The 9,077-nt window shown below is 47.4% G+C and overlaps 1 long non-coding RNA gene across 1 annotated transcript; it reads left to right on the top strand.

Moving 5' to 3' along the window:
- Positions 1 to 3,519: 3,519 nt before the first annotated feature.
- LOC112443493 (uncharacterized) lies at positions 3,520 to 8,609 on the top strand. The gene is made up of 3 exons (XR_009492318.1): positions 3,520 to 3,860; positions 6,464 to 6,674; positions 8,450 to 8,609. It is a non-coding gene; the product is annotated as an uncharacterized lncRNA (long non-coding RNA).
- The last annotated feature ends 468 nt before the right edge of the window (positions 8,610 to 9,077 follow it).

Genomic DNA, 9,077 nt, shown 5'->3' with positions numbered 1-9,077 from the left:
GGGAATATTTGAAAACTTCCCATTCAGTTGATTCAACCTTTAAGACAGGCCTAGGGGCCAGGAATCCTGCGGTTATTTATTCATCCATCCATCCTGTTCTTCCTGGGACACTCTGAGTTGTAGCTCTGAAACTCCAGAATCCCAGGAAGCCCCTCAGTCTCATGTAAATAGAGAACTGACCTCCCTAGACCCGGTTTCATCCTCTAAGCTAAGCCACATGCCCCTACCACAACTTCTAATGGGGTGCCTTGTGCTGGGGGTTTTGGAAGTTGCCTTGGGTCTAAAGTAAGTGCTGCTTAAAGCTTTTTTTTTTTTTTTAAACTTTACATAATTGTATTAGTTTTGCCAAATATCAAAGTGTTTAATTCTCAGTTGTCTTCTCTTCCTTGCACCAGTTCTCTTCTCCTGGAACCCCCTGGAGACAGGAGATGAAGGGCAGCACGGGTTGTCTGCTCTAATGGCTCAAAAAGCAGCTCTCAGTGTCCGAGACATAGATACACAGGGACCCTGTGGTGAGGGGACAGGGAAAGCAGGGAGACCAGGAGAGCAGAGAGGTTTGTGGGGACCAAAGAAGAGAAAGGAAAATGAAGGTTTTTAAGAAAGTGGGTTACTTCTCCAGAGGGCTCTCATTTGGGTGGAAGTATCTTTAGGTCCGCAGCGCTGAGTTTGCATGTTGAATGGGCCCTGAGCTGGGCTCTGGAGGTCCTTGGGTGAGGGGACACAGCCCTGCTCCCAGGGGGCTCCTCACCTGCTCTCCCGGAGGCTCTCAGCAGCTTGAGCTTGCTTCCCTGCTTATGTGTCTGGGAAGGAAGGCTTGTGCTGGGGCCACCTGGAGCTGCACGCCGTGGCCTCTGTTCTCAGCTGGGAGACTGCCTGGAGTCCTGGGGAAGAGGGGGTACCTCTGGCTTCTTGTCCTGGGATGAAGAGCTTTTGCCATCCAGCACACAGGGCCCTGGTCAATGTCCCTGGCTGGCGATGAAAGCTCCTCACAGCAAATTTGAGATGACCTGTTTGCCTTCTGGCCAGAGGGGCGAGCTCTCTGTCCTTAAGAGATATCAATCATTGTTCCACAGCCAAATTCTGGAGAATTGCTTAATCTTGTCTTTAAGGTCATCCCAGATACTGAATGGATAACTTTTCTTTTTTTTAAACTATGGGTCTGGTTATCAGTACCTAATAGATATATTTTACAAAAATCCAAAGTTTTTCATTCTTTTGAAAAGTTAGCAACTCTGGGAATCCCAGGCCCCATTCTTTGAATAATGACAGCCCACTGGAGTTGAATAGGGGCTGTCTGTTTTAGAGGCGGCGTGAAGTTCTGGGTCCCCAAAACCAGCCCTCGCACCCCTGCTGTCTCTCACATTGTAGTGGGCAGTGGCTGTTTCTCATCCCTGCTTGCCCCTTTCTCAATTATGTCACCTCCTGGAGCCTACAGATATTACAGTCTGCCAACCCTGAGTTAGTCTGTAATCAGGGCTAACCCTCTTCCATAGCGACAATTTGATTCCTCTTTTCCCTCTCCCCTCCCGTTCTACCCCTTCCTCCCTCCTCCCCCAGGCTCTCACCAACAAGCAGTGAGATGCTTTATGTAGAATTGGGCATCACTTGGAACGTACATAGACCAAACATTTACAGACTGTGTCCACTTCAAAATATCCGCCTAAATCAGCAGATCTCCGAGTGTGGTCCTCCCTCCCTCTCATCAGCAAACCTCCTGAGATTTTATTATAAATGCAGATTCTCAGGCTCCACCTGGATCTCCTGGATCAGAAACCCTGGGGGCAAGACCCAGCAGTCTGTTTTAACAAGCCTTCTGAGAGGTTCTGACACACCTAAGTCTGAGAGCTGCTGGCCTGCGCTTTCCTGAGGCGTCATTTGCTGAAAACAGCACCCGAGTGCAGTGAAGGTGCTTTACTCCTTTGGTGCTCTCTGAGCATCACGGAGACCCCTCGTTGTTTTCTCTCCATATGCAGTCTCAGTGGAAGTCTTGTCCAGTTTCACTTCTGTGATGTGTTTATTGTGGGCCAGTGTTTATTTTCCTGTCATGGGCAAAAAGAAGGGAAGTGGTAAAGACGCTCCTGTGCGGTCCATTAGTCTTGAGCGCGTGTTATTAGTTCCTTCATTGTTCCTTGGGTGTAAAGCTTGTCTCTTCCAACAGATGTAAGTTCCTTGCAGGCAGGAGCTGAAAGCTCAGCGAAGTCTGGCTGATTGATTTGAAGAAAACAGCTTCATTTGCCTCTTTAGCCAAAGGTGGTGGTAGGGACCGAACAACTACTTCATGTTCAATTGAGGATGGCTTTGGCAGCAGGAGTCCGGGGTGACTCCCAGTCCTGCTCTCCCGGATTCAGGAACCTTCGCCAGATGGCGTGAGTCCTCCCAGTGGAGGATCCCAATGGCGTGAGTCGTCCCAGTGGCTCACAGAGGATCCTGCAGACGCACCTCTGAGAACAAAGCTGTCTCCCCAGCACGCTGATCACTGTGCCAGGACAGAGAGGAACGCTGCTTCCGGGAAGACGCAATGGCTAATGGGTAACGATTGGGTGATGGTGGCAAGGCCTTGGATGGTGCCATCATTTAATACCAGGGTTGAGTCAGTAGCTATATCCATTCTTTCGGATTCCCTGGAAATCTAGGCAAGGAGAGGGTAAGAAATATGTTACATGGCTTCTGAGGGGCTGTTCATTCATTCATTCATTCACTCACTATTACTCCATATACCCTCTTAAGCCCCTGCTGTGTCCCAGGCAGTGAAGGTTTTGTGTATGTGTGAGAGAGAAGTTTCTTTTCCTTCATGTTCCAAATAGTGGCTTTGATGCTTTTGCAATTGATTTCATTAATAAAGTTAATTTTATTCAAAATATCAGAGAAATGGCTATAAAAGAATGCTAATTTCTGAATTGGTATTTTGAGCTAAGGCCCTTGGTATTTTTAAGGGAAGACTGCTGCGGTCATATTGGAAATTCAGGAACATTGCTTCTGTTTTTCTCCTCTCTCACACGAGCTGGGTAGTCTCCTGCCCTGGGAATGAGTGTCTGAAACCTCCAGGACTCTGCCGTACTTTTCTCCCAGCTCTTGGGATGTATCCAGTAGATGAGCCCTCCCTCACGGGTCTTTCTTTGTTTTGGATCAGAAAACTGATGAGAAACTTTCTTTCTCTTCCAGTTCAGCTTTTCCTTCTCTGCCCTTTTGCTCTGCACACATACACAGGTGACACGGACAGCACTTAGAAAAGGTGCTCAGGGGGACGTGTGCATTTCAAGCCTCTCCTGCTGACTGCATCCATCACAGTGTTTCTCTACGAGCTTTGAGCCAAGGTGGAGATTCTAATGGAGAATGATGACGTGGAAACTGGACTTACTTGCAGACAGCCATGACCTCACCCTCTTCAGCTCTTCTGGAATTTCGGAATGAGGTGATTGTCTCAATGGCAGGGTTTTACTCGGAGGAAATCCTGCCTGCTCTCCCGACTGGCTCCACACTGCTGTACCCCTTTGCCTTATTTTCGGTCATGATGGGGGTGGGAGGTGTTCTGATTTATTCTAGGGAGCAGAAGCTTCTGTTTCCATTTCTTTTTTTTGTTTGTTTCCATTTCTTTGATAATTTGAGAGCCTGTGTTGGGAGATAGGCAGGATGCTGAAGGCTGCTGCTCATGGCTGTGTTCAGGAATTTTTATTTTGGGGCAGACTCCTTGGTTTAACCCGTAAGACCTTTGATGATCAAACACTTGGAGCCTTGTATAGATCATAATTACTGGAGAATTCTGAGGATAGTTATGTGCCACACAAAGTAGAGATGGAAATATATGGGATGGCGCAAGAGCCTTTGAATCTCACATCAGAGGAAAAACTTATCCAGTAGGGGTAAGAAATTAGGAAGGAAGGATACTGGAGCTTAGACGCGGTTGCACGCAGAGAAGATGCCTGGTGTGTCTGAGGGCTGAGGGTATTCCTTGCAGTTTCTCATTTAGAACCAAACAGTCTTTAGCCTCATCCCCCAAAGAGGCCCTCACAGTAGGCGAGGCACAGGCTGCTGACCTTGTCTGGAGAAGAGTTGGGGGGTAGCACCCCACCTCTCACACTGGAGTGGGACCAGGAAGTAGGCTAAGAGTTGAGAGCTGGTGGGACCGCTGGGCATCTGTGTGGCCTTGTGTGTAGGGACCTCATGAGAGAGGCTGTGGGTTATTTATCCCAGGCCAGGAACAGATGGGGACTTAGCCCAGGATCAGAGTCACCCATGGCAGGGAAGAGATGGAGCTCCCAGTTCAGCTACTGAGCTTTGCTTCTGCTGAGGGAACCATAGGTGTGTTCATAGACATGTGTTTCAGCAGTCTATTGCTGCAAAATGAACCAGACACTAGCTTAAGCCATTGGCATGAGTTTAAACTCAGAACACTCCTTAGTTTTGCTCACCAGCCTGGGGCTGGATAGCTGGGCCCAGCGGGGCCCTTCTTGCTCAGGCTCTTTTGTGTGGATGCTGTCAGGAGGCACTTGGGGCGGGCTTCCCTTGACTGTCTCCTTACACTTCTCACCCCAGGCCAGGAAGACTCAGACGGCCGAGGGCAGGCACATCAGTGCTGCTCAGGCCTCTCTCTTTCTCTGTGCGGTCTTGTTGTAGTGCAGCCACCAGTCCCAGACATCTCGGGTGGTGGCTGAAGGCTCCCCGAGCCAGTGTCCCCAAAACAGCTTACAGAAACCACGTGGCCTTTTCTAAACTGGTCTCAGAACCATGGGGCAGCGCTTCTGCATTCTCTCCCTGGATGCAGTTACAAAGTCCTGCCCGGGTTCAAAGGGAGGCGATAGACTCCACATCTTGATAGGGGGAGTGTCAAAAAATTCACAGGGAAACTGCCAAACCTCCCCAGCTTGATCATAAAGAACTCCGAGGAGCCCAGCTTCAGAGGAGGCCCAGGCGCTGATGACCCAGAGCAGCGCCCCTCCCCCAGGCCAGGAGAACGCACGTCTCAGGAACTCAGGTTGGCCACGGGACGAAGATTAGAGCAAGGGAGAAGGATGCCATCTTGAACTGACTGAATTTAAATCTGGAATCGATCATGATTAAGTCTGCCAGTTACTGATTTACATTGACTGGGAACATTTTTTCAATTCCAAGTAGGAAAAAGAGTGGCCAAAGAACTCAAGTTTAGTTATCAAAAAATAAAGTTCCAGATTGTACATCTGAAGCTGTGACTGTTCGAGTCCATGGTGGGGACTCTGGAAAGATGGCAGTTGACTGACCTCCTCAAACGCAACTTCCGTGCAGGCAGGATGATGTGGGGACCCTCAGTGGGCCTTGGGCTTGACTGGAGTCTTTGGAAAGAACTATCTTAAGACTTCTTTCTCTTTCTGCGCCTAATAGGAGCTGAGGGGCACTGTAGAGAGCTGTGGGGTGAGGAGCCAGGTACAGGTTCCTGGAGAAAGCATGGCCTCAGCGGTCTGTGGCCTGTGAAGGGGGAAGAGTACTGGCCCTATGCATGCTTCTGGGACTTCTTCCTGGTGCCAGATCCTGAGAAGTTGTGAGGGATCTGAAATAGGCAGTGAATCATCCCTACTTTTGACGCCCAGAAGTGCTGGTGTTTGCCAACGCGGCTGAGGGGCCCAGATGCTTTGTTTTGAGGTGTCCTGGGGATGACACCTCGCAGGTGGGTCCCCACTGACCCACAGGGCAGGCCGTGAACCATTTCTGGCCACTAAGGTGCCCCAGGAAGTGGACCCAGGGAAGTATCGAGGTATTTTATAGCCAACATAGGTCATATTTTAATACTCCTGCCTTTATATGACAACGTTATTTTCAGAGATAATCATGTAGTATTTGGTAACAATAATTTTAATTGTTCTTTATAAACAAGAATGAACAAAGAAGAAGAAATTGTAATTTTCAAAATGTTATTCAAATTCAGGAAGATGTTAGATGTATGAACTAAAATTTCGCTTCCCAAATGAAATATTTTGGCTTGCAGTTCATACTTCGTTTCATTAAAAAAGATTTTAAACACAGATAACGCCACTGTAATAGAACTGAAGTGACCCAGGTTCTCTTTCTTGGCCACAGTAGCTACCGTGCTGTCACTGCTCACTTAGAGCCCACTGTGCCGACACAGGGACACTTGGTACCCTGGGGGCTGGAGACAGACCTGAACCGGAGGGTTTCCAACTCGCTGTGAGCTTATTCTTCACAGAAGCTCAGCACTGAGTCGGGTGTACTGGAGGCCAACTGTGCAACTGAAAGTTTTATGAATTAGCTTCTATGTAGAATGTAGTGTCTATTAAGAGATAAGTGACGAAAATGTGCTAATTTGAAGCTAGCGTATGTATAATTCAAACCCTACTATAACCACAGCCATTGTTTAAAACTTAGACCAACAGAAGAGTGTTGGGAGAGAGGAGTATTTTATCACTGACATTGTTTCAATTGCCATCCACAGTGAAGATAAAGAGGTTCTATGCTTGTTTACATTTCCCTGCAGATGCTCTTAGCAGCTGGCATGCAGGGCAGACTGTGGCCAGTGCTCCGCTCTTGGTGCAGCCCTGGGCTCCAGAGACAAGGGTAGAGAGATCTCAAATTCAGAGCAAGAAAGAAGAACAGCGGGACCCCTGTCCAGGCAGCATCTCAAAGAAATGAAGGTGCTGGGAGGCCTGTTCAAGAGCTCACGTGAAAGGGCAAGAAGCGCACCAAAGGTGATTTGACTTTAGCACAAAGAAAAGAACATTCTCTGGAATAAAGACCATGATCTTTTAATTTTAAATTCTTGCAGATGAGTGGGAGAGGATGGTGATGATTGAGATTTGAACCAGGAGGGTGAGAGCAGAAAGATGGAGCAAATTTGCATAGGGAAGAAAATCATTAAGAAAGGACTTAACAGATTTGTACATAGGCCCCCAAGACCCTAACGTATGAACAGTAAAGTTCCAGGAAGAGCAAAGAAGTGATGCTGGAGAGCTTATTTGTAAACAGATAATAAAAAGAAATTCATCTGCACTGAGGAGAGAGTTGAGGCTAAAGAAAACCCTTAGCCTGCAGACTGAAGTGTTCCAAGCACCAGGCAGTATTGAAGAGAAGAACCATGTAACTAAATGTGTCTGCCAGAATTCCTAAACCTAAAGGGTAAAGAGAAAAATTTATATCCTTCAGACAGAAAAATAAAGTTAGGCAGAAAAAAAGAATCAAATTGTCACTGGAACTGTATTCTGACAACACTGCAAATTAGAAGATAGCAGAATGATGTCTACATACACTTCCAAGAGGAAAGGTCTCTGCCTGAGGAGTCTTATTTGCAGCCAAAATATTATTCACCTGTCAGGGTGGAGGGGTGAGATTTATGGATTTGCAGTAAGTCAGATAAAATAACTGAGAAAGAACTCTAAACAGACCCCAAAGCGTAAGCAATGGCCAGCGATGGGATGGAAAGGAATATGTAACTTAAGTGCTAAATGGAGGCTCTGAAGGCGGGAGAGGCCTCTCGCTTGGTAACAATTTGCAGTCAAAGCACCGCCTGTCCTGGTAAACCCGGGGAGGGGGTGCATGCGTGTGTGCTGTCACTTCAGTCAGGGGTCCGACTCTTTGCGACCCTATGGACTGTACCCACCAGGCTCCTCTGTCCATGGGATTCCCAGGCAAGCATACTGGAGTGGGTTGCCATTTCCGCCTCTAGGGGATCTTCTGGACCCAGGGATGGAATCTATATCTCTTCTGTCTCCTGCATTGGCAGCAGGTTCTTTAGAGGAAAGGCATTTGGGAAGTCTCCTCTTTCAGGGGAGGAGGAGGAAGAGACATGAAGAGGCCAGGCTCGTGTCACCTGCTGTCTGTCCAGGGACCCTGCTTAGAGGGCTTACAGCTTGGTGTGATGTTCTGCTCTGGCTGTTCTGAGCATTAATAATGTCCTGAGAGGATTAATAATTAGTATTGCAATGGGGCCAAAACATGTAGCTGGGACTGAATAGAGATCTTCGGGAGACAAAATTTAAATCATGGATAGGCTAAGTTGAAGATTCTGAGTTTCTCTGAAGGGGAAAGAGTCAATTTTTTTTTTTCCTGGTCAGAACATGGTGGCTGGAGAACTTGATTAAACAGAAAAAGAGAGAAAAAGAGAGAGGGGACAAATTTAGAGAGTGACATTGACATATATACACTACCATTGTAAAACAGAAGCTAGCAAGGAACTGCTGTACAGCACAGGGACCTCAGCTCCGTGCTCTGTGATGACCTAGAGAGGTGGGAGGGAGGTCCAAGGGGGAGGGGATATATGTATACAAATAGCTGATCACTTCATTGTATAGTATAAACTAACACAACATTGTAAATGAATTATACTGCAATTTAAAAAAAAGCCTTACTCAAAAAAAAAAAAATGTTGATACTAGCTTCTCTGAAGTTTATAGCTGATAACATGCAAAATTTGGGGCCAGAGGCTATAACTTCCTCACCTGTGATTCCTCATTGCTTTCTCATACAGAAGCTGAACAAGGTGGAATGAAAGAGCTTCCTGCGTCTCCCAGGGAACCCTACACTGCGTGCAAAGCCATCAGTTTTGAAGAATGTAGTCTTCCTTAGCTGTGGAAAACATTCTCTCAATTGAGAGAGGTTTTATTTTCAATGAAAACATTTCAAAAACTGCCGGGTGTTGTGCCAAAGGTTCCTGGAGATACAGGATAAACAGATCCAGGCTGCCATCCACACTTTAGGAAGAACGGCTCATGTCTCTCGAGTGGGATCACTCACCTCCGTTCTCTCGGCGGCTTTCTCAGTTTTGCCTTGCTATGACTGCTTCTCTTCCAGCTTCAGATGTCTGCTCCATCATATCCGCTAAGGTGGCATCTGTGGCTTTTGCTCTCTAGCCCCCATGGTCTCTTCTGCACTTGCCCTGATTTTGTTCTGGCAAATCCTTTCCCACCCAAATCTCAGGACTAGGGTGGGTGTAGCCTTGGTGAATTCATTCCCTGCTCCCCGAGCCTCAGCAGCTGGTCAGGAAGGGGTGGCAATAGACACCTGCTACTTCCTTTAAGACTGGATTCTAGTTCCTTCTACAAAATATGTCCTTACCCTTCTTTTTCCCCTAGACAAACCCCTTCCTTCCTTTGCAA

Source organism: Bos taurus, chromosome 22 (assembly GCF_002263795.3).
Source record: "Bos taurus isolate L1 Dominette 01449 registration number 42190680 breed Hereford chromosome 22, ARS-UCD2.0, whole genome shotgun sequence".
Lineage (NCBI taxonomy): Eukaryota > Metazoa > Chordata > Mammalia > Artiodactyla > Bovidae > Bos > Bos taurus.
The sequence above is the reverse complement of the archived record's forward strand: the minus strand, read 5'-3'. Positions and strand labels throughout refer to the sequence as shown.